General features: G+C 39.7%; 1 protein-coding gene and 1 long non-coding RNA gene across 3 annotated transcripts in view; one reads left to right on the plus strand and one right to left on the minus strand.

The window, feature by feature from the left end:
- The window catches only part of SDK1 (sidekick cell adhesion molecule 1), a 301817-nt gene that overhangs the window by 262795 nt on the left and 12255 nt on the right, over positions 1-26767 (minus strand). The gene's annotated exons all lie outside the window — the stretch shown is intronic.
- On the plus strand, positions 22689-24227 carry LOC120315619. The gene is made up of 2 exons (XR_005558731.1): positions 22689-23480; positions 23994-24227. It is a non-coding gene; the product is annotated as an uncharacterized LOC120315619 (long non-coding RNA).

The following is a 26767-nucleotide window of genomic DNA, read 5'->3' on the forward strand; positions in this document are numbered from 1 at the left end:
TGGCAGTTACAGGATTAAATTATCACGAACATGGAATTGTACCATACCATGCTTGTGGTAATTCACCAAAAGACAGATTTATTTCCGGTTAATTGGTGTCTTGGAGCCAGGCTGGATTTGATAGTGGCCATATGGGAGCCAATGAATGCTAGTTACTCACAAAACCGTTCGAGATGTCATTTGCAAAAGGTTTCCAGATATTCCATGTCTCCACAACCATCAGCAGCTTCTCAGGAAGCAAAGTAAAGCTTTCAGTGAGAGCATGCCTAGATAATGTGTAAGTCTTGAGTCTTTTGCAGGAAAAGCCTACCGTGCACTGTGTCAGTCATATTGATTATTATATCCATCTCTTATCGGGGAGAACAAATTCACAATGTGTTCCTCAACAGAGGCCTATCCATTAAGAGAGAAAACAGAGAGAGGGAACAAGGACAACAAAGTTGACTGAAAAGTGCACAGGGATCTTTTTAAATGTCAAGTTGTACCTCTGCTCCTTATTTTGAGTGGCCCTGTGACTCAAGGATCAGAGGATGGAGCTTGTATGGTGGTTCTGTTCTTTATTTCAATGAGTTGTCGGTCCTGTGTTTTGTCATTAGGCCATCACTGTGGTAATATATATGTAATCTTAACTGCAGTTTTTCCAAATTGTGTGGCAGGGAGGTAAACAAATGGTACATATTATCATCTTTGATGGCACAGTCCAATTTGAAAAGTGCTTTTTGAAAAATTGAGGAAGGCATCTAACCATCTTTTAGGATGAATGCTGAGGTTGGTTTACTGTTTGCAGTTTGTAATATATATAAATTGATGCAGTGCAAGAAAGTGATTCCATTACTATTGTTAGTCACTAGCTTCTTTTAATTGGAAAACAGTGAAAACACTGTTAAAAAACATATTTCATTGCCTCAGTGGCAATAATTGCGCAGGAAATTGCTTTGGCCTAAAATTAATGCCAAAAACCCAGAGCTTTGATAATGCCGGGATGGATTACAAATTCTTTCAGTTTGATTACTGCTGATTAGCCATATTAAGAACTTTTTTCTAATATTCTTCCCAAGTACAAATCTTAATTTGGAATTAAAGTACTTAAATGTGGTTGTGGAAAATATTTGTATCTCTCCTTAGGTGTGTACAAATCTATATTAGCACAAGGATTTTCTAAAAACACATTGTTTACTTTGTTAACAAAGTTAATATTTGCTTTGTTATTATTAGTTACACTTTTTTTTCTGCTTTGTGAATTGTATTGTCCCCAAAAACATTGGAACTTTTTCTGTGCTATTAGATTGTTGTTGTTGTTGTTTAGAATACTAGACCAAGTCATTGTTTGTTTATATTAGAGTACTTTAATGACTCCTTAATTAGTAAGACTTGTCAGTGTTTATGACTGGGATGGGGGGTTTAACTCCTGGTGTTAAAAATACAGGTGCGAAATAACTCAATTTGCAATGTTTGAAGATGTTAATGAACTCACACAAAGAAGTGAGACCCTTTGAAAAATAATCTGAATCTTTATTACTCCCTACTAACAATCGCAGTTTTACATCATGCAGAAATTACTATACTTATCTTCTCATTAACAGCTCATCTTATGCCAGCTACTTGCCAAACCAATTATAAGACATTTTCTAGACTTGAATGAAATGAATTAATAGGACACTTGGCCCTCACTCATTTTTCTCATGACTGAATAAAAGATAGCTGTTTGGGCATAAATCTAACATTGTTACGATTTAATTGGTAGAATTAAGCTGTAGTAGGCTAAAATTAACACCATCTTCTAATGGTCTGTGATGAAATAGCCATCAGATCTTCTTATTACACAATCTAACATATTGCTGGTGAATTAAGTGACGCTGTTGGAGCCCTAGCCTGATATCTGGGTGGGGAGCAATTGACTGAATGTTGGCAAGAGTGGCTTTAGATTGGGGGTCTCCTGATTCCAGGGTCTGACCATCTTTGATGTCAAGTGCAGGAAATGAGAAGCCAAATGAATGAATATATATTATTACATGGTAATGCTCCTTAGAAGAACCTCAACTACTAAAAGGTTAAAGCAAATGGGCGGTAGATAAAGGTCAACAGAATTCAAGGTAGGCTGGACTTAGATCTGTTGAGGGCACAAAGGGACTCAAGACGGATGACGTGCTTAATGCCTCCCTCGGGCTCAGCCTGATCATCTCTTACATTTGGTTCTGGATGGGGTGGCCCTTACCCAAAGAGACCCAATGTTTAATCTGGGGGTTCTGCCATCCTGCCTGGCAATGGTGGGGAGTTTAATACTCATGGATGATGAATGTCAAAGCAAACCTTCCTTGCCTTGAAAACTAGAAAGAAATTCCATGTGCTTTTCATCTTGAGCTAATGTTTTGAAAATAAAAATATATCACTCATATCCGTGTTGAAGGTTGGAGAAAAAAGGAGAGCCTTCAGTCTTCTGTGAATATATAACTGCAGGAAGGGAATATAAAATCTACAAAATTTGCTTAAAAATTGATGACAAGAAAGATTGGCCTGTGCCAAATCTTTGCATGTTTTGGAAAGAGGCTCTACAAAGGCATTGAGCCCAGACACAAAACTAGCTTGAAGAAGCCCAGTTTTTAACCACTGATGTTCAAGCCCCAATTGGCTAGATTCACTCTCAAACTAGAAACCAGGCTGATTGCCCATTCTGCTGGACCAAATCCGACATAGGATGGCTTTGCTTATAGACCTTATTACTATATTATTAAGGAAGTCCAGTCACTTAAAAAAAATGCAACGTGAGAGTTAGCAAGAAATACTTTTTGTTCCGTAAATGAACATAAGCCCTCGGATGACATAAAGAAGAGATCTAAACAAATGATTCTTCCTTACATAATTAAAATGTTAGCTGGCCAAGTAGGTATTAGAGCATGACTTTATAGCTGCAGTCTAATCTTTAAATCAGATGGTTCATTATCTTTCTATCATAGATTACATAATTAAAATGTAATCTATTTTTCTCAAAGATATTAATTTAATCTTACAAACTCAATAGTTTCTAGCTGTGGAGGTAAGCATGCACACCAAAACAGAAATATGGAAACTCTATGGACTTATTCAGCCATCCATCATCAAGGTTAATTTAAATCACGATAAAGCCTTCAATCGGCAATGCTCAAATTTTACAAAAATCCAACTGTAATGTCATTTTTCTTAGGCTAACCCGTCAGTCAGAAAGCCTAAAAAATGATAAAATCATCGTTCCCAGTAGTTTATATAAGACATCCATCTTTTCTCCAATTTGGGGTGGACATTTTGGTATTGATCAAACTCCAAAGGAACAAAACACAGATTATAGGATAGTCACAAAAAATAATGTAAAACAATGAATGATAAATGGTTAAGGCAGAGGCAGGATATTCAAAGACTGTCCTTAACGGTTGTATTTATTCTCTCCTGTTAGCTGTGGCATAAGAAAAGTTTTAGTCATTTTAGTATAAGAAAACCCAGTTGCCTTCAAGACAAACTTCACCCTTGATGGTTCCATGTGGGCGGGGGGTCCATACAGATATCTTAGGGCACCAAATTAAGGAGAAAAACAAACAAACAAACAAAAAGCCTGGGTTCAGGGGTAGAGAGGGAAAATTGTACTTTCAAACTTGCAAGATTCTGTTAATGTCACTTTACCAAAATAGAAATAGCTCATCTTGACATATTTCCTGTCCAGTCTATCTCATAAAGTTGACATTAATCTTGTAAGTCTGAAAGTACAATTCTCTCCCCCCCCCTCCCCTTTACACGCCAGGAAACTAGGGAGGGTCTTTTTTTGAGCCTCTTCCCTTGCCCATTATGCAATGCTGGGCTTTGCTGTCTCTTATCTGCCCATTTCATAGGCGGCATCACTTCACTCCATGTCCCAAGGTCTTTCTCATATTACAATATCCCAGGATAGATGATCTTTTAAAGTGCTGTGTTGTGTTTCTCGTTTCTCCCAAAGATTCTAAGCTATCCGTAGTAAGCATAACAGACTATGGATATTTCAAGTCTATTGCTCACAATTTTGTGCAGGCTTTTTTTTTCTAATACATTGTTAATAAATCATTTAATTCCTACCTCTGCTGATTTTTGCAATGCGACCCTTCTTCATGAAAGAAACCTTTTCACCACAAAGTTATCTTGTTAAAGGAAATCCTGAACCCATATTGTTCCCTGGATTCAAAGCTCCTATTTAATTGGTAATTTTAAAGACACAGATAAATATTTTAGCACCTCGATCTCTAGGACCTTTGGAGAACTATTGGTTTTATGTAAGCTTTTTACTATTTTAGTCATCTGATGATTTAGACAATATATAAAATAAGTAATTGGATACCTCGTGCAAGGTGATGACATTCATTATCTTCAATAAATTCACAAAGCGTAATTGTTATTAGGATTTTAGATGCACTCACCAGAAAGGCATTAAAATGCCTAGTTGATGTGAAACCTAATTTTCTGCATCTTAAAATACTTAATATCAACCAAAGCAGTTTTTAGTTAACTCCTTAGGCTCATGAAAGCATATATTCTTATTCAATTGGGGGGGGAAACATCATTTAAAGAATTCAGAACACCTACAAGATCTCTGATGATCCCTCAAAATGATTTTGGTATTCTTACAAAAGGGTGGATCCTACCCTTCACCTGGAATTCCCTTCTGGGATTTTTAATCCCAGCAGAGACACAAGAGTAAAAATTAGCTGCACACAAGCTATTGAACAGTGGGAGGGTTTGGACTTTTGTTATAGAATCAAACTATCTTAATTCTTCTGGTGGTGCTGGAACCAATGCTATTCTTTTGCAATTTTAAAAAGAGAAATATTGTATAAGGGAAAAATATTATGAGGCACATGCTTATTTTTGCTGGGGAAGAAAATCCAGGTCCCAATCCAGAAGATATATACACAATTCTTAGAATAATCCTTTGGGGGGGGGAAAGTAGGTTTTGTTGGACACAACTTATATATGCAAAGAGCACTCAGATGTGTTATGGTTACATCTCCTATGTAGAGTTGGAACCAACGTAAGAAAATGTATGGAAACAAAAGAAAATTTATTATAACAGCCATTAATAACTTGGCAATTATACACCGAAGAAAGTGACAGGTTAATTAAATGATATTGTTTAGTGTACTGAAGCCCAACAAAAATGGAAGGGAAGCCAAGCAGGTTCTCCTGCTTCAGAAGCCATCCCAATTATAGATTACTTCCCCCAAGTTACCGCATGCAGCAAGTTAGAGAAACAGAAACGTCCCTGCCCAGGTTAATCACGGCAATTATGAAAACTTGTGGCTCAAAATTCCAACTACTGCACCCAACATACGAAAGAGACAACCCTATAGTGGAATCGTTCCTCATGCTTTAGCCCAACCAGCTACACTGGTAACTGAAACTCATTTCAGTACCATTAGAAGATTCTGTTTGTAGCTCAGGGTTGAACGACGGGGTCCTTGGTGGTCTCTGAGCTTGGTGGTTTTCTTGCAGATGTTTCATGACCCAACTAGGTAACATCAACAGTGGTGGAAGGGAGTAGGGTTTGCGATTGCAAGGAGGAGGAGGTGGAGGAGGAGGAGGAGGAGGAGGAGGAGGAGGAGGAGGAGGAGTCCTTAGTGGTCTCTGAGCTTGGTGGTTTTCTTGCAGATGTTTCATTACCAAACTAGATAAGACCTACTGGTAGTTATTTAGATGGGGAGGGTAGTAGGAGGTAGGGTTTGCTGTCATTTTATATTCTAGTGTCTTGCCCTGTCAGTGTTGGTGGGATCATTAGAAAACAAAGTGAGAGTAAACCCCACTCTCTACTAGCCCTGATGATGTTACCTAGTTTGGTTAAGAAACATCTGCAAGAAAGCAACCCAGCACAGAGAGCACCAAGGACCTCCCTTAATTCAGGGTTAGCCACAAGACAAGATTTCTCTCTACAATATGTAAGATGGCAAATTGTTTCAAGGGGCCGAAGACAAATTGTGTAGTGCTCCTAGCTTGGTCCTGCAATGGAAGAACATGTGGACATGCTGCCTAAGATAATCCTGCCTAATGAACATGCCAGCCTGCAAAAGATTTGGTGGCTCAAGCTTTGCTAAAAAAAAAAAAAAAATGTACACACCTCGACTGTAACATGAAACGATCCCATTTTGCAGAGATTTACACAGCAGGAAAGAATAGGTACATTCGGTTCTCTGGATGGGAAAATATTAAACAAACAAAAAACCTTTAGTTCCATTAAGAGCTCAGGCATATTTTTCCTAAACAAAGTAGGCTTTGAAATTCCTCCCTGCATTAGTCAGAAGTAAGCATTCCTGCTCACAATAGCAAGTTCTTCACCTGCTAAATGGCACAACAATGGAACTTGGCGAGTTGGCAGAAAGCAGAAATAATAGTTTGTGTACATTTGCTGCATAACCGAGATATCTTTGAAACCCTGGCTCAAAATCAAGCTTCCTCTTCAAAGTTACATCAAAGACAGAGGCAGAGTTTTGTCACTTTTCAAAAGCAAGAGCTAAACTTTAAAGTCGGGAGTGTTATTGTGTCTGTCACCGGCTGTCACCTTGGGAACTATCTTTAGTTGCAACAAACACTTTGGATAGCCTGAGTTCTTTCATTACTGGAAAAAAAAAAAAAGAACTATCACATCTTCTCCAAGTAAAAGTAAAATTTCTAATCTTTCTTTTAATGGACCGCTTTCCTGGATTTTGGATGTTGATGTGAAACAGAAAGGAGACAGAAAGTAGGACTCTGAACTGTGCCCCAATTTAGATCGGGGGAGTCAACAGACAAATTATAGCATGAAACTCCTCAAGCTGTGAAGTTTTTATCTGGCATTGTGTAGAAATGAATATTTAAAAACAGTAACAATAAGCTCAGAGTTACAAACTGCAGAAGTATTAAGAATGGAATGATTTGCTGGGGAAAAAAAATAATACAACCCCATCTATTTCTATTATTATTTGCAATGGATGGCAGAGTTCTTTTTGAAGTAAAGAATTAGATTTTCTTTTCTTTTGGTTACGCTCAATAGAACATGTTAACAACAAAACAGTACAATATTCCACTTCTGAAAAACTAATATGCTAAATCATCACGAAAAGCAGATAAACATCCAGGATCCGCCGTTCGGTTAGATGGTTCTAATGGAAAGCAAATACATTTAATTCAGAAAGAGGGAATAGAAGAAGCTCGTCCATATTATAGACTTATACAATTGTGTACCTAGAGCCAGATTTATATTCAAAGCAATCACTAGAAGCTTACTTTAAATAAATGGTTGTAATGGCAGGGACCATTTTATGCATTAGCCAGAAAGCTTCTTTGTGAACACTTACTCCACAATGCTTTTCAGAAGAAAGATGGAGGGTTTATACTAGGGAGTTACCAGCTCCCGGAATTCCCCACGCTAGATGGGGAATTTTGGGAGTTGCAGTCCAGAAGTCTTAAGGTTGGACACCCCTACCATCATCCCAAGGACTGAACAAAGCTTGATGTGCCCAATCGCTTTGCCTAGGAATTATTTTTGTGACTCAGTTAACTGACTTCTGGCTATTGAATAGATTAATTGGCAGGCCACCCACACTCTCCGAAGAGCATCATCAAGACGACCGTATTATTGGGCTTAAATTTTTAAACTACGTAAATCAGATTGTTTTTTTTTAAAAAAAAAACACACATAGCACTATTAATATTAATGTAGATGTTGATCTATAGACAGAAATGGTAAAAGGTGTTCCTACGAATTTTGTGTTGATATGCTTGTATATATAAGCATAAAGCATCGTGCAAAATCGAATCTGGCTCGGTTACCGGGATCAGAGATTTCCTCTGCCGAGTTTATGGACTCATGCTGGAGCCCATATATTCTCCACTGGAATATGTGCTCTGGAGGAAGCTAACCACCAAATTGCAAGGACACAAGCGAGTGGTCAGACGAGGAGACCCGAACTCATTGGTAGCCTCACATTGCAATGAACAATGAACACACATTTAATTTTGCAGCTATTAAGATTGTTGGATGAGCAGGCACAAAAACAGCCAGGGAAGTGGAGTGCTGAATTACCACCAGTCTATCAAATACTTAGGAGACGAGGACTTGGCAGTCCAAGGAAAGGACAGCCAATTGCCAGCCATCAACCAATCAGCTGATAGGAAGGCACCACATAAACACAACTCACAGAACAGCCCAAAGCACATATTCCAGTCGAGAGAAATTCCCTGAGGATAGGCTCCAGTACGAGTCTCAAAGCTCGGAAGAATAAATCTCTGGACCCAAATTCGATTTTGCATCATTATCCTGGGACACGTATATTTGCCTCCATTCATAAAGCATCGTTGCTACACTGCACTTGATTTTCAGTTTTAATGGTCCCTTTTTAATACAAAAAATGAATAAATCACGTTCCTTAAATTTAGCCTCTAAAAACATCAATAAACCTAAACTTGCTTGGTTCCTGATGAATCAGCACAATTAAAACACACAGCTTTTTATTGCCTCCAGCTAAAGCCTGCAGTAATAGCATTTTTAAGTTTACAGGAGGACCTGCAGCTACACAGCGGGGTAGAGTTTTTATACACACAGAGAGACACAATAATTACAGAGACCGGCCCAAAGAAGTGGAACCATCCTTAAATATAAGAATATTGGGAAACAGATTGATTGCAAAAAGTTGTTTTTTCCCTTCAGCAAACAACACACCTGTCTCCTTCACTTTCACCTGGTGTTTCCAAGAATTTAAAGGTAGCTCCGTGGTATATTGACCCAGGTTCATCCTTATTTCACTGTGCATTTTCAACAAGTGTTCATCTTAAAGGTATGTTTTACAGAGTTACAGAATAACAGAGTTGGAAGGGATCTTGGAGGTCTTCTAGTCCAACTCCCTGCTCAGGCAGGAGACCCTACCCCATTTCAAACAAGTGTCTTCTTAAAAACCTCCAGTGTTGGAGCAACTACAACTTCTGGAGGGAAGCTGTTCCACTGATTAATTATTTTCCCTTTCAGGAGATTTCTCCTTAATTCTAGGTTGGCTCTCTTCTTGTAAGTTTCAATTTTCTTTGAGTCCCTCTTGGCTCCTACTGACTTATCCATCTAGCCCAGTGGTTCTCAACCTGTGGGTCGGGACCCCATTTGGGGTCAAACAACCATTTCACGGGGGTCGCCAAACAAGGCTGTCCGCCATTTTTCCCCCATTTTCTTTGGCCACGCCCCTGGCACCCAGTGATGTATAAGTGGTTGGGGGTCACCACAACATGGGGAACTGTATTATGGGGTCGCGGCATTAGAAAGGTTGAGAACCACTGATCTAGCCTTCCTAGCAGCCATATGGAAATGGCTTGCCAATCCAGCCCTGATATTTTCAGTGGCCTCCCGCCCAAATGCTAACCAGACCTGGCCCTGCTTAGCTTTAAAAGTAGGCAAGCTACTGCCAGAGCCTGAAGGAACAAAAGAAATAAATTTCTATTGATGAACAGCTTGTTGTTGTTTTTTCCTTCCCTGGCCACAGTCCAGGGATTGTTGCTTGCAACACAGCCAGAAGTCTGACCTTTGCTTTCTGCTAGACGGTATTCCCGGGAACTCTGCATCAAGTCACATTTAGAACTTCAGATGTTTATAACGAAATCAAAGTGGAAGGCGAAGAACAGAGTCAGGATATTCCATGAGAAAAATCTCTTTTGTTTTTGTGTGGGCGTGTTGAAATTTTCTTTTGATCAAGAGGGGAGTCAAGAGGGAGTTCCTTTTGCTAATGGCAAACAAATCTTTTGTCTTTTAGGAGCATTCCTAGGGCTCCCACTGAGTTGCTGATTAGGAAGGAACAGGGACAAGGTCCTCCATGCCCTGCCTGTTAAGAATAACATCATTTCCTCTGCAGTGCTGAAGCACAGGAACTGAGGTCTGAGGGCTGGTTCCATTCCATTAGAAGAATCTGGCCAGAAAGGAGCCAGCACTGGGGAAGATCATTTTAAAAAGTATAAAAGTGAACCGATTATAACATAAAACACTAAAAAAAAACCAAAACATGGCACCAACCCAAATAATGCTGTGGGGTCCTTGGTACTCTCTCATCTTGGTGATTTTCTTGCAGATATTTCATGACCCAGCTAGGTAACACCATCAGTAATAGAAGGGAGTGGGATTTGCAGGGAGGAGGAGGAGGAGGAGGAGGAGGAGGAGGAGGAGGAGGAGGAGGAGGAGGAGGAGGAGGAGATCTGTAGAGCCCTTGATGCTCTCTAAGCTTGGTTGTTTCTTTGCAGATGTTTCATGATCCAACTAGGTAACATCATCAGTATTGGAAGAAGTGAGGTTTGATCTCATTTGATATATGGAAAGCTACTCATATATAAACAGAGAGCAAATCCCACTCCCTTGTAGCATTGATGATGTTACCTAGTTAGGTAATGAAATGTCTGAACACCCAAGTTCAGAGAGCACCGAGGACCTCACTACTCCATGCACAAGATTGTATTGGTTGTGGCACATTCAATGGCCCATTTCTTTAACAAAAGGCTCCTGCCAGCAAAGTCCCCTTCAATTCAATCTTCAGGATTTGGGGAAAACTTTACTAAAACTCACAGGGGCTGATTTAAACTGATTTTTCTCTTTGGTGCAGATGGCATATTATCACAACTATAATTTTGCTTATTCAGTGACTGGAATGATTACCTTTTAGTTCTTCAGGGTACTTGCTAACTATAATTTCTTGTTGTTTTTTTTATTCCAAGAAACAAAAAAGATGAGATGTAAATTAAAAAAAAAGAGACAGAGGTAAAGATAGCAAGCTTAGAGTAGGTCTTTGGAAGCATTAAGGTCAATGAGGGACTATCATGGAAAGTGCAAAAAAAACCTTGTTTCTCCACGATTTGTAACTGAGCAGTACTGTGAATGCCATCTGCTTTTTAAATAAATTATATCCTCATTTAAGAAGCAAAACCTGCCCCTCTTCCCTGTGCCAGAGCACAATACAAGAAAGACGAAAATGGCTGGGTGTGAGCTAAAGCATTAAACAAATGAGTGGCATGAAATCTACAAAATGGAGAGTCTGAATGTCGGTTAAGTGTCTTATTAACAATAGCAATAAGAGAGCGGGTTTTGTTAAGCCAGGGGCCTCCAAACCTGTCCACGTTAAGACTTGTGGACTTCAACTCCCAGAATTCCCCAGCCAGCAAGTCTTAAAGTTGGTTCACAAGTCTTAAAGTGGACAAGTTTGGGGACCCCTGGGTTAAGGCATCAGGTTAGAAACCAGTTCTAGTCCCACCTTGGGCATGAAAGCTGGCTCCGTGGCCTTGAGCCAGTCACTCTCTCTCAGCCCTAGGAAGGAGGCAATGACAAATCCTTCTGAAAAGTGCCTTCCAGAGATCTTAAGAAGAGATTCCTTCTATGATTACCAGCCGAAAACAAAGACGAGTAAGGAACGGGAATATCACAATAGGATTAAAAAGCCCCTGGGAGCTTCACAATTAAGCACTTGTTAAGACTGTTCTCACTAAACTATAAGCTTAAATGAATATTCATTACATAAACCTTAAGCATTTCACTTAAACTTGTCAGCTGTTTGCACGTCCTATATAATTACTTTAAGATTTTTATCGATTCAGTTCCATCTGGTGCAAGGAATTTCACTTGTGCAGGATCTGTTGAATTGAGAAGTATACACTGTGCTTCTGTGTCCCAGCTTTTTAGTATAACATTTATTTTTTTAAAAGCACATAGTTTTATCTGTTAAATACCATCTGTGTTGGCACCAGATCAGCAAGCTACAGATCTACAAGAGAATGAATACAACCCATTTATATGTAATATATACTTTTGCATTATGGAAACTTTCTTAAGAATGTAATCTTGACAAGCATTAAACTACTTAAAATTCATAGTTTACAACAGATATCCACAAACTTACTTAATGATGCTAACAGGCCAGTCTGGATACCATTTTCTTAAAGCAACTATTTGCACAACTACAGATATACCCTGGGAATCACTAAGGAGGAATCTCCTTAACCCTTTTCTTGCCAACTAAACTTTCGAAGCTCTCTGGACTGTAGCCCCTCCTTCCTGGGCATCCAGACTATATTCCACCACACAGATCGCATGATGCCTGTAATGAGTGTCTATGATGATTCTCAATCATCCAGGACATGGTATCCCAATGGTGCTTTTGCAAACAGCAAATGGATTTTGTGGGGGTTTTTTTCCATGTAAACGTTTCTCTTTTTTGTTTTCAAGGGGAAAAAACCAATAAAGCCCAATTGCCTTTTGGAAAAGTACCTTTAGGACCTGTAACAAGTGGATGCCACTGATTAAATGGTACAAAGTGATGTTAGCATTATGAACTTTCACATCCTAACTGGCCCAAAATCTGTAAGAGAAGGAGCGGCAGAACCTGGAGGCAGAGTTAAACAAGACAGCAGTCTAGAATCCATACATAGTCACAAGTGGTCTTATCTAACTCCTAGCAAGTGTTGATCATCAGCTGAGAAGACTTCTGGGCCAAGGTTTTAGGCAATAGATCAGTTAAACTGGACCTTCCCATGTGGTCCTGATTTTTCACATCTGACAAGATCTGATCATAGGAGAGAGGACTTCTCCCATTACAGACCTGTTAAGAGCACGCAAAGAGGACCTTTGAAGACCCCTGTGCGGTTGAAGACTTACTCATCTAGGCTGCAAGGGACAGCTAGTTCTGCTCTGTTGAGCAGAATCTTTTTTAAAAAAAAAACCTTTCTAATCTTTGTGTTTTTTTGAACTTTAGGGATTTTTTTAAAAAAAAAACAACACTTTAAGCTGCTTTGGGTGGAAGGTGAGATATAAACTGAATGGAAAAAATAAATAGCAGCAGTAGGAAACCTGGTTGAGAGAAATATGCTGTCAGATGGCAATTAAGTTTCTAAAAACAAACATCCAGCCCCTGTCCATCCCTGCTACAGCAGAGCAAATTAAAATAACTCGTTCTGCAAAGCCTACTTTTTATATCCATTTAACATGAACGTTCTTGTTCCTCCATTATACTGCATTTGTTCATTTTATATACTTGGGAGTAATTGCGTCTACTATTAGGGGGGAAAAAAAGCAAATTAACATTAGGCCTTTTTTATTTTCCATGAAGGACAAATAAAAGATCTCACTTGCCAGCCAAACCTTTTGAATGGAAAATTAGAAATTTGTTCAATCGGAGGTCCCTAAAAGATCAGTTTTTCTAAATGAGGGATATACCAAATGTTTAATTGTACTATTCATGCACAGTTGGATAAAAAGCCAAACGCTACTATGAATGACAATCACCCACGTTATATTAGATGCTTCATTACAACATGAAGTTAATGAACACCAAGGATTTATCAATCTGACAGCCTATTAGAATGAAACGCACATTGGGATGTTTCTGTGGTAAATCACTGAGTGATATAAGCCAGGAGAAAAGTCCTTACTCCTATAAAAAATATATATTAGACTCTCTAATATAGATAGACTTTATCAACAAAGATGATCAGGGGACTGGAGGCTAAAACATATAAGGAACGGTTGCTGGAATTGGGTATGTCTAGTTTAATGAAGAGAAGGTCAAGGGGTGATGTGATAGCAGTCTTCCAGTATCTCAGGGGCTGCCCCAAAGAAGAGGCAGTCAAGCTATTCTCCAAAGCACCAGAAGGCAGGACAAGAAGCAATGGGTGGAAACTAATCAAGGAGAGAAGCAGCCTAGAACTAAGGAGAAACTTCCTGACAGAACAATTAACCAGTGGAACAGCTTGCCTCCAGAAATCGTGGCTACTCCATCACTGGAGGTTTTTTAAGAAGAGACTGGACAATCACTTGTCTGGAATGATACTATAGGGTCTCCTGCCTGACCAGGCAGTTGGACTAGAAGACCTCCAAGGTCCCTTCCAACTTTATTATTATTATTATTATTATTATTATTATTGTTGTTGTTGTTGTTATTGTTATTATTATTATTATTATAGATGGCAGGAACCCAACCAGTGATTTAGGCTAGAGGATGCCCTTCTTCATCAGAAATGTCCATTTCAGATAAGAGTTTTTCTTTTAGATACAAAGATATTCCTTCCAAACAAGTGTGGTATATATTTCTGTCCAAAGACTAGTAGTCCTGCTTGGAGATGCCGATTGACATATCTTATTAGTAAGCTATCAAGGAAATGAAAGACTGTTTTGCAATCCCTGCTCTTCCATTCCAACCAAATATGATTTGGACTCTCAGCTCATTCATGCAAAACATGACAAGAATGACCGGGGGCAGGGGGGGGGGGAATGAAAAGAAATGCAAGAAAAAAACTAATGAGAAACTGCCAATGAACTTATTTCCAAAACAGATTTTTAAACAGCTGAAGAGGTTCACACAGAGATGTTTAAAAAGTGCAGAAAAAGGACCTTTGCAGCCCATTTGTCTCACTTCTGCTCTTTCTCCTCCATAAAGCCTACCAGAACTGCCTTCTCGGGGAGTTGGGTATCATATAAAGTGAATAGATAAATAAATAAAACCAAAGTGTATAATTTCCAACCAACACCGCCAAGATCCTACAACAATTGCAAATTGCATTGGTCCCCTTAACTTTCACCTGTAGGTATAACAGCCATCTCTTCCAAAGGTTTTCTGTATCATTTTATTAGGGGGGGGGAAGCCTTTTGCCTATCCTGAAATATTATTCAAGTATCATGCATTGCAGCATTTGCATTAACTTTAAAAGCTTCCCTCTGTTTCACTACACAGAATGGTTACCATCAATATATTTTATTTCCTGTCACATTGGAATTTGCAAAAGACCTTTGGGGAAAACAACACACTTCAAGGGATTGAAACCAAGATCTGTCAAAGGTGAGGCATATATTTTAAGAATTAACGGTGGAATATCTATCTCTCTATCTCTGCGTTGTTTAAAGAAAACTCCTACTGGATAGCTTAGCTAGGAAGGATGCATGGAGAACTGGATTCTTCGACATAATTTACTGCTTCTCTCAACTTTTCTAAGTCCCTGATCTTGGAAGTCGGAAATCCTGGAAGTGGCAATTAGAAAAAAGCAGTTATCCTACCAACCAATGGGATTACAGGGTATAAAGCAGAATAAAATCTGTTTAAATGTGATCAAGAACCAACTCATTTCGCTTGTTGTTCTTTAGGTCATTCCCATTTGTCCTGGGTAAATTTCTGGTTGCACAAATTATTCAGACAGTTCTAAATTGTAATGGTGTTTTTTCTCTCTCTCTCTCTTTCTCTCTCTCATCAAATGTGCTTGGCAGCCATTAACTTTTTAAGGCTACAGTAATTTCTACAATTTGCTGGAGAGAAAGTTTTGGGGAAAGTGTATCTTGGTGACAATTTGGGAAGAAAGTCGTGTTTTTAGGTTACCTACAACAAGATGCATTTGACAAAGTGACAGGTTAAAAACCTCTTCTGTCTTAATCTGTTCGGACATCAATAACTTTTTGCTTACAGAGCTTCATTCCTTTTAAACCACACAAATCTGGAAAAATAATAATAATACAAACCTCTCCTCTGTAAGAACAGGTTGACCAATGAAGAGATCTACCCACTGGTAATCCTCTTTCAATTTCCAGAATTACTGGGGGGAGGGGAGGCAAAATCATAGATAGATCCTATCTTTTATATGATCCCATCTTCTATTAGTTTGTCCAGTTGCTCTCTTGCCTAATAGCTTCTTCCTGGTATTTTCAAATCAGTTCAATACAACCTGAAGCACATCTAATCTGTGTTCTGTCACTGTGATTAATGTAAACCAACTAGGATCAATACTGCATTTTTTTTTAAAAAAATAAACCCTTTTAATTGTGAGAAAATTCTAAATACCATGAAATACATGGAGGAAATTTGAAATATACTATGAGCAGAATATAACTGGAGTGATTTGTTTATCTGAATTTATAACGTCCATGTACAGATTTAGTTTTGATTGCTCCTGCCATAAATATTTGTGCTTAAGCTTGCTTTACCTACCCTGATACTTCACACTTTGCAAGAAATAACTCTTGATGGATTCAAATGGACATAAAATAATACCTAACACCGAGGAGGGTTTTTTTTTTCCCCTGCAAAGGTTCCATTTGCCAGTTAATTCTTTTTCCTTTCCTTTTGCAATCATGATTTAGGAAGTTATCGCTTAGACCTTGGGGCAGGTTGTCTCTTTGAAGGTTAGTGAGAGAGAATCATGGTTTCAGAGCCAAGCCTGGAAACTTCCTTGCCAGCAATCAACACCCAGATGAGCAGAGGTTAATACCAAGATTAATACTAGGCCAACAATCAAGAAGTAAACAATATCCCAATCAAGGAACTGCCAGCTCAGAAAAACAAACTAACAATAAACAACAGCCTAATTAAGAAAACACCAAGAACACTCCCATCAACATTGAAAGGGCAAGCTTCTATAGCTTATAAAATGAGAGCAAAATCCCCTCTTTCCTAGCACTGATGATGTTACCTGGTTGGGTAATGAAACATCTGCAAACAAACAACCAAGCTCAGAGAGCACCAAGGACCCCACAGTCCTCCTCCTCCTCGTTGCAAACTCCATGTCCTTCTAGCACTGATGATGTTACTTAGTTGGATCAAGAAACATCTGCAAGAAAACAACCAAGCTCAGAGAGCACCAAGGACCTCACAGTTCTCCTCCTCTTTCTTCTCCTCCTCTTCCTCCTCCTCCTCCTCCCAAATCCCATTCCCTTCTAGCACTGATGATGTTACCTATTTGGGTAATGAAATGTCTGCAAGAAAACAACCATGCTCTAATCCAGTGATGGCGAACCTTTTAGAGACCGAGTGTCCAAACTGCAACCCCAAACCCACTTATTTATTGCAAAGTGCCAGGGCCACATCAGCATTGTGGTGCCCTCGGGGGTGGCAGGGAGGTGCCTCTGGCATGCCTCTGGCATGAAAAAACCGGTGGGCACAAAAATGGACCACCATGCTGCAAGGCGCAAAAACGGCTGCCACCGCACCGCAGGATGCAGATACAAGGCGCTGCACCATACAAGAACAGGGCAGGACTAGTGAGTATCACACAGGCACTAGTCCTGCCCCATTTGCAGTGCGTGCATGCTCATGACCCCATGTGCACATGCATGCATGTAAAATGCTAGTCGGCCGCTTTGCCTCCTTTGTGCCAGGCGGGGCTCCTGCTCCGGGCAGCGGTAGTGGCGGGGGGGGCGCTTGCTGGTGGCAGGGGGGGGCGCGTGCCAACAGAGAGGGCTCTGAGTGCCGCCTCTGGCACACGTGCCATAGGTTCACCACCACTGCTCTAATCAATCCCTGAATTGACTAGATCTTTATTTTAAGATTGATACTGGCTTTGTTTTGTTCTTCCCCCAATATACTGTGAGATACTGCTGTTTGTTTTTATTATTGTGCCGTTATTTTTAATCCTGTTATTATGCAGGTTTCCCCCTTTTGCAATGGAGATGGCCTTAAAATGGATGAAATAAATGCTTTCCTAAATAGTTGAACAGACTAAATTATTTACTTCTAGGCTATACCATCCTGTGTACAACTAGCTATTTCCTAAAATTAGCATCAACACAAATGTAAAATTACATGCTAGTTAAATCTAATAAGAGAAATGCACTTGCATTTTAATCTGGGGACAAAGAAGAGCTCGCAAGTCAGCCAGAACTGGTCCCTGCAGAACAGAAGATTAGAAATACAATACATTTTGTCGGCTGGTGCATATTCATGTCAGTAGACACTGGCTGAATATCAATATAAAAGAGATGAAACTCTACCAAGAATCTAATGCTGGAAAATATGCTACAACATGGTTTATAGCTTGTTCGGTACTTCACTTTTATGAGCAATGTACAACAAAGCGAAACAAAAATTCATCTGAGCATCTTCTTCATAGGAGCATACCTTATATGTGTGGGATAGGAAGTTGGACTACAGCTGAGTGACTATCCATCTTTAGGAGAAACTCAAAGTCTGGGACATATCTAAAACAAAAGCCTAAAAGGTTGTTTTATGTATGTATCCTTTAGGTTAAAGGACTCCAGCAGAATGCCACACATTTTTGTAGAAATGATAGGGTCCACATTTGCATGCAAAGATGCCCAGTGTGACACAACCAACTTTCTGGGTTGGGGCATCAAAGGCATCTTCCAGAAGAGCTGGTTTGAAGTTCTGACAGCTACAATACTTATCGAGTTGTTTTCTTCGTGTGTCTATTTTTCTGGGCCACTGAGCCTCCTTTTATTTAATTGCTTTGAAATTGTACAGCTTTCAAATCGCCTACGGGGGGGGGTGCTTTAGAAAATAATAAAAACAAACTGCCCATTTGCCTGAAACTCAGCCAGGGTGTTTTCATTTCATGCCATTCTATCTGGTCCAAGGTGCTTCCTAATTCTCGGCTGGAACAAGCGAAGAGAAGATGCTCATTTTCACTATCAATAAACTGTGAAATATATTTGAATGTGTTTTAATTATAAATGGCATTCATAAGGGCTGTATCTGTGGGCAGGCTATTCTCTACAAGAGAATGTTGCTTCTAATGCAAACAGTGCAAAAAACTGTATAGCAAAATAGCTCCCAACTTGGTTACTAACGATGGTTTAACAGCCTGAAGATAGAATTTGCAGAATTGTCTTAACAGCAAGGTGCTTTTTCTAATTTCCATATTTTTGCATGATATTTATTTAATTAGCTTAAATGCACAACAATTCAAATCTTGCTCAAAAACATTTAAACCCCTCGTCTTTTAGGAGCACTTCTCCAAGAAGTCAAATAACACAACTATTTTATGGTGCGATCAACCATCCTAGGTGCCCCATAAAATATTTTAATGCATCTTTACAATCAAGTTAAAAACAGTAATAGAACTGCCATCGTAAAACAGTTAATATGCGACATATGCATCCATATGGATGGGAGAGGAACAGGAAAGGGGTGAATAGAAATAAATAAAAATCTATTTCTTCCATCACACAGATGAGAGTTCTCACAAGACGGTCAGTCCATATTGTGTGGTACCCACCATAAGACTTTCCACCCTGAAAATAAGTAAACATGACTTTACACCGAAGCACATTACTTCCAAGACATACATGATCTTCAGCCTGCGTGACTGTAACATTTAACAAAGACTATGAAGACATCACCCTGCCAACAAAAGTGTGTATAGTCCAGGCCATGGTTTTCCCAGTTGCAATGTATGGCTGTGAAAGTTGGACCATAAGAAAGGCTGAGCGCCAAAGAATGGAGGCCTTTGAACTATGGTGCTGGAGAAGACTCCTGCGAGTCCCTTGGACTGCAAGGCGTTCAAACCGGTCAGTCCTAGAAGAGATCAATCCCGACTGCTCTTTAGAAGGCAGTTGAAGTTGAAACTCAAATACTTTGGCCACCTAATGAGAAGGAAGGACTCACTGGAGAAGGGCCTAATGCTGGGAAAGATTGAGGGCAATAGAAGAAAGGGACGACAGAGAATGAGGTGGCTGGATGGAGTCACTGAAGCAGTAGGTGTGAACTTAAATGGACTCCAGAAGATGGTAGAGGACAGGAAGACCTGGAGGAACGTTGTCCAAGGGGTCGCGATGGGTTGGACACGACTTCGCAATTAACAACAACAATAATGAAGACAGACTGCCCCAACTAACCAGTAATTACTTTGATGATTTTTTGCAATTCTTGCAGTCAACAGCCAAAGCTTTCATCTTTGCAAAGGATTTATGAGCTAAATAATCCTGTCACTAGCAAATATTGAAAGTGTCACCATGAATTAATGCTGTTTTCTCCCTATTTTCAAACATAGAAATTGGTTAAACATATGTTAAGATCAGTGGGAAACCATCACTGTTATAGGCTTGTCCAGAGGCAAGGGTCCTGATGTTATTTTTGACCTCTTAGCTACATGAATAATGTTTCTTAAAATATTAAATGTTGCAATATGGGGTGCATTCTTTGTAGAGATGACTCCAAATTTGGAAATGTTTATACTCATACCATTAAAAGCATTCTCAAACTTATTTTAGAAGAGGAGACAGGCAGAAGTTATTGTTATTTATCATGCCTTCACATCTGCTCAGTTGCTGTTTTTGGAGGTGATGGGACAAGCTAAATAAAACATTTATCCAATTATTTGGAACAGCCTATTTATTTCATAGCATCCATACTGGAGGTGGACAGCACACAATTCCATATAGACTAAAAAGGCACTTGTTTTCTGTTAGGCACTATTCACAGTGAGATAAGTTACTAAAGCAGTATTTGCTTTGGGCTCTGGTAACCAACACCTGGAGATCAGGATTTTCCTGACAAGACTTCCTGGGGTTTGCAAACTCTGTTCATAACTTTAACGGTTCATCACAATAACATGAACATACCAATTACAGTGGAGCTTTTTTTAAAGATAATGTTAGTGAAATGCAAAGCCTTTTTTATCTTCACTGGGCCTTTAATACTAAATCATAATTCATGAGTGATACAAAGCTTCCCATTTTGCTTCAGTACTGGAATAAAAGAGGCATGCACTTCTCTATGATATGGAACAAGAAATATTCTGAAAACTCTTTGTATTGACAAGACTAAAGTAGATTGCCCTAAGAAATGCTGTATGCAATTGATTATGTGCCATCAAGTTGTTGTTGCTGATACTTAGTGACTACATATATAGAGTTTTATGGGATGGTCTTGTCCCCAAATCTTCCAATGGCGTATACATCATCATCATAACTTCAACATGAAGCTGTGAAAATATTTGAAGTCTGGGTGATTCTGGAGAATCCTTAAAATTGAAAATTCTTCATTAAATATGTACCTGCATGTGATCATTCTTTGGGAATCAAATAGACGGTGAAAAAATCCGAATGTGAGACAACTTATCTGTTTCCAGTGACGATTATAAACGCCATCAAATACAATCAGTACTAATTCAAATACTGAAGCCTCTTTCTACTGTGGTCTTTAAAAAGCTTAAACTGAACTGACCACAGCTACTAAGACCTGACCTGGTGGATATTGCTCTTTTTAACCCCAAACCTTTAGCCCTTCTAATAATATTTAACTAAAGTTATTGGCAGTCAGGAAATGCAGTAAAATGGCAGAATTCACTTAATCAGAAATTTCCATGCTGATTGTAATGCTATTTCTTCTGCTTAGGTATGCACAACAATATATTACTGGAACAATAAAATCATATACACATTATAATTTTACACTAATTATACAATAATTAAAATGGCCATTTACCTAGAAGAGGCACTGCTCAGTTTGTTACTTTTATTAACAAATATCACTCTAAACTGTATGAAAATGCAAAGAGAGAGTATTAAATCAGTTATATAGCCTTAACTTACTTAAATTAAAAACAGCATTCAGCAAATAGAGATTCGGCATTAAAACTAATCTAATTTCTGAAAGAGCTGCAGGTTTGCAGATTAAAGGGCCTTAGCTACTATGCTCATCCATTTGATTTGTCTGAAATATTTAGAGACTTATTATGTTTTCATCTACGTTAACAATATGAAATCAATATTTTGAAGGCACTGCAAGAATAATTAGGAAAATGCAATGAATATTAACTACCCACCTAAAGTTTCATTATCTGCTGTCTCTTTATATTTAATCCATGGGGGAAATGTGTATGAAAAAGGAGTTTCATGTAAGCCACAAAGATTATTTGCAGGCATCTTTATAGTAATTTACAGGAGAACAGTGTGCTCCTTCGGTGCAGAGCTGAGTGAGTTATTAGGGAATTGTTGCCATGCAGGATTATAGATTTTTATGAGTCTACAAGGGAGTTGCAAGCTGTCTCCTGTCTCCTCACTGGATCCAGACTCCCTCTACTGGACTTCTACTAAAGAGACCGTTTTGTGCACCGTTTTGTGCAGAATAACTAGACAGTTTAGGGATTATCCCAGCAGCTGCAGAAAGTAACTTCTGGGGGGGGGGGAAATATTTCCTGTTTTATTTGAATGACGGCTTTGCACACTTAGCTCCTGCAAATCATTCTCAGAAGACAAATTGAGTGAATTTATCTACTCACCAGCCAAATGTGGTTGTGCTAAATTGCTTCTGGCTTCTTGATATACATATGGCTCATGGCGGCACTCATAATTCTTGACAATGGCGGGCTGTTTTTTTTTTTAAGCAACGGGCAAGATTATTCAAAAAGGAGAGACTAACAAAGGGGATAGAGTCAAGAAACTGCTTAATTCTAACTCTCTCCCCCTATTCCATGTCTTTCAATGCTATCAGCTGTTGGGGGGAGGGATGGGAATTATATCGTTATTTTATTGGATAGGCTATACCCCTGGTTCTCTTTAACTGCATTTGGTACATAGCATAGATGTCAATGCTGCTAACATCGGATGTTTTTGCACTGACAACAGATGGAAATGTAGCCATCTTTTTACCTTTTGCTTTTAGATTAGATGATACTGGGAGGGGGATGTGAACGAGAGTCCAGCTCCAGTGTTTCTCAACCTTGACAATTTTAAGGCATGTGGACTTCAACTCCCAGAATTCCGCAGCCAGCATTGCTGGCTGTGGAATTCTGGGAGTTGAAGTCCACATGCCTTAAAATTGTCAAGGTTGAGAAACACTAACAGCACCAAGCCTAGCATGAGAAACAAGGTTATTGTAACCAGAGCTGATAAGGACTTATGGGTTTCAAGCTAATTGGGGAATGTGATTTATGACTGTTAATTGGAGGAGGGAATTGTGCTTTGATACTATGTGCCCAGGGGAGGGGAATTCAGTTTTTGGCTTGATTATGCACTGCCGATGTTATCCTACTTGAAATAAAGATTCTTTAAGGTCAACAATGCTTCAAAGTTCTTTTGAAGAGTTTCATCTGTCGGAACCATGACAATAGATAGCACAATCATCTCCAGATCTTTCTCCTTTAACCTCTCTATTGGAAGGTTGCATTCACCGGATGCGCTGAACCATAAACTAGACAGTCACATTTTTTAGGCTGATGTGTGACCTCAGCCCATATCTGCAATTCAATGTTCTGTAAACCTAGAAATTTGACCTGACTGACTAAACCACATTTAAGTCATCTATGGATTAAACATATCATATCAACACAGCCTAACACTTGAACTGAGTTCCCACCTAGATACAAAGCACTATCTACTGTCCTGGCTGTTTCAGGGGGGAAAAACCAATATTCCAATCTCTGTAGCAGCTGTATAAACACTGATTTTTGCTACAGGAGTCAAATAAACAATCCAGCACATTGTGATGCTCTGTTTTTTAGCTGAGGGCTGCCTGGGGTGTACATGGAGCTACGGAGCGAGGGAGATGCCACCTCTACATGGTTTCTGCTGCTTCTGCCTGAAAACTACTCACCGCAATTTGGCATGGGCAAAAGCATTAGCAGTGGGATTTTTTTAAAAAACAACACCTTGCAACTTGGCACCCTGCAAAATTTGGAAGGCAGAAATCCAGTAACTGCAGGGAAGGCTCTGGAGGACTTGAGGGCAAGGCGAACCCGTTGGGCCCTGATTTCAGAGGGGAAAAAACAACTTTGTTCCAATGGTAAGTCAGTATTATTGGTGCTGCAAATGTAAAAAGATATAATTAACACCAGGTGTGTAAATACACAGTCTGTTCAGTGTTGCTATGACACTGCCAAGACATCAACATTTTTCACAGACAAGGCTCAGATGGACACTTAAATGCCAACTGTTAAGTACAATGATTGCTAAAAGATGAAATAGCTTGCAATTGGTTATTTTGGGGTGGGGGGAAACCAGGGAGACAAAATGTTATCCTCCATAGTTTGATTAGTTTCTTACTTGGTGTATTCTGACAGCTTACTAACCCAGTTAGTGTGGAATTTCAGGAGAAAGTTTCTTTCTTTGAAAGGACTTAGTGATAAATGAACTTGAGGTTTTGATATTTTGACTGAAGGAGAGAATATTGTTTAAATATTCTGTGCTTCTGTTTCTCTGAATTAATTTAAGACAGGAGTTGCAACATTAGAAACAGACAGAACTTCAATCATCATAGATGTCATTCTAACTTTTTTTTTTAAATCATATCTTGTAGACACCGCTGAGCCTAACAAAAATTTATCATGGTGACCAACTCAGCCATTTTTTTTTAAAGTGGGTGCTTCTTATTCCCGCTCAGAAAACAAGTACTTCAGCAAATACTAGTCTGATCTAGTCATATCCTCCTAACAGGAAACAACCTACAAGTTGAGGACTCTACTAGCACATTCATTCTGGAAATGGAATAGGATTTCATCATCTTTTTGGCTTCCTGGATTTTTTTTTTAAAGCAGAACAATGGAAACAATTATTTAATGTGTGGTTCTGTATTGCTCATAAAACTTCTTTCCAGTATCCTGGCAACCTAGCAATGCTAGGGAATTGTAGAAGTGAGTCATGGCTACCTTCAGCCAACTGGAAGAAGAGTTAACTTCAAAGATTTCCTTAGCAACCTTTAGACTGTATTATTGTTTTACTACTACCGAGAATAAAGTAACTTTTGCATTAATAAAATGGAAGGGAACACAATCAGGTTTAAAAATGACAGAGTATTTTGTCTCCCTTACAATTGTGCCAAACTAGCTATTAAGTCTCTGAAGCAGGATGGCTTGTCCAAGGAATTCATTTCACTGACCAGAAAACAGGATGCATTCATTGTACTGCAGCATGTTTAAGCTTTATGAATGGAATAATAAAGCTTGGCTAGTGTTCCATAAATAAATGGAATAAAGCTTGGCTAGTTTTCTACAATATGCACAGTCAATAAACAGAAAATTCCTTATGTTTAGAAAAGGAAGTACACTGGTGTGATCTACTTGGAGAGCTGTTAGACTGGGAATGAAGACACTAAAGCAGGGGTGTCTAACCTTGGCAATTTTAAGGCCCGTGCTGGCTGGGGAATTCTGGGAATTGAAGTCCATAGGTCTTAAAGTTGCCAAGGCTGAACACTTTGCACTAAAGCTTTAAATCCAGCCTCCTGCAGTGGGGCAAGCCTGGCTTGGAGAGTTGTTTTTTTTTTTGTGTGTGTGTAGGAAACCTAGAAGAGGGGTCCCGCCTTGAATACGTAGATAATAAATAAAATAAATAATCCATTTATACAGTGCTTCTGATGCAAGAGCAAAAAGGGAGACATAACCACAGCTCCTTCAGCTTCTTCAACCAAACCATCAAAACCCAAACTGCTTTCAGAAGCCGCAGTTGCTAAGTTAATGCTAAGAGCGCAGTGGTTAGAACGGAGTATTGCAGGCCGACTCTGCCCACTGCCAAGAGTTCGATCCTGACCGGTTCAAAGTTGACTCAGCCTTCCATCCTTCCCAGGTCAGTAAAATGAGGACCCAGATTGTTGGGGGCAACAGGCTGACTCTGTAAACCGCTTAGAAGGGGCTGTAAAACATGACAAGTGTGATGAAACAGTATATAAGTATCAGTGCTATGGCAAATTGCTATTACTAATGCACCAAAATATTCCTAAGCACTTTTCTGCCTTCAGATCCCTAAAGCTACACAGCCCTTATGTGTGTGTATACACACACATGCACACGCACACCCACAAATATGGTCTCAGGTAAGAATCAACTCCAGCAGCAGTCTTAAAATGAAAACATGGTTAAAAACTCTTGCATTTCTGGGAAGCTGGCATTAAAACCAATTAAATTAAAGGAAATATTTATTTTTAATCGGTTTCAACGCAGATTGGAATGGTACCTCCTCCCCTTCGCCAGTGCTATTGGGATTGCCAATTCTATGGGCTGATTAAAAATGAATACCCCTGCCAAGGATTAGAGACAAGCAATATGCAATTACGTTCGATTTGCAGAGAGGAAGGGGGGCAGGGAATTGGCCACATGCCATCCAGCCTGCCCCTGGCGAACCCCCTCTGTTCATGCCAGCCAGCTTAGAACGGCAGCCGAGGGATCACAGGGGCTCCCAGACAGCATTACCCCCTTGGGGAAATTTAACACAGAAACCAATGAGCCAATTTTGTGCGGCATCAGATAAGCCTGTTCCTAAAGGAATGACTACTCACAGGGCTCAGCATGAGTGTCACTAGACGTTTCCCTACAACCTGGCCAGGACAACTGGCCAAGGGATGCTCCCTATGTAGCCCTGGATCTGCCCTGTATCGCCCGCCTTGTTGCATTCATCCCCTCTTCCACAGTGCATAAGAGGCTACAGGCACTCAAGCCACACAAAGTGTTTTGCAGATGTCTTTCCTTTGAGTCCCCCCTGGCAACTCAAACAGTCTCCTTACGTTGGCAGGCAGAATAGCTGTGGCCCAGATCCTATGAGCTGGCACCTCAAGCACTTGGCTTCATAGGATTTGATCTTTATCCCCCACCCCCACCCCAACAACTCAAGGCGAGCTGGGCTTTGAATAGGAAGGGTAATTATCATCTTGGGCTGGTTCAATAAAGATTGCAAACTAGGACTTCTCTGGCTACTTTTTCATTCCGAGGCGATTCCAGAAGCCAGGATCAAAGTGGAGATAAGCAGTAGGGAGGAGAAAACTGTCCAAGTTAATATGATGAAAACTGACAACTCTGCTAGGCAGCCTTGTCATAACACCACATGTGGGGGGGAGTGAAGTGCAGCCCCTGGAATGTTGCAAATACTCTTTTTCAGCATCTTAATTTCCTGACCATTTTCACCCTCCTGGCACCCAGCCCTGGGCTCCATGTTCCCCTCTATTCCGCTTTTGAAAATTGTGTCAGTCATTTGTGGGCAATTCCCGAACAGTTTTCGCCTTCAGAGTAGGGTTTCCCATGTTACACTGCTTCCAGAAGGTCACCATTTTCAATAGCCACAGGACAAAACATGCCGGAGATGATA

This window comes from Crotalus tigris, unplaced genomic scaffold (genome assembly GCF_016545835.1).
Source record: "Crotalus tigris isolate CLP2741 ecotype Arizona unplaced genomic scaffold, ASM1654583v1 scf7180000019173.45859301935:6455823, whole genome shotgun sequence".
NCBI classification, from domain to species: domain Eukaryota; kingdom Metazoa; phylum Chordata; class Lepidosauria; order Squamata; family Viperidae; genus Crotalus; species Crotalus tigris.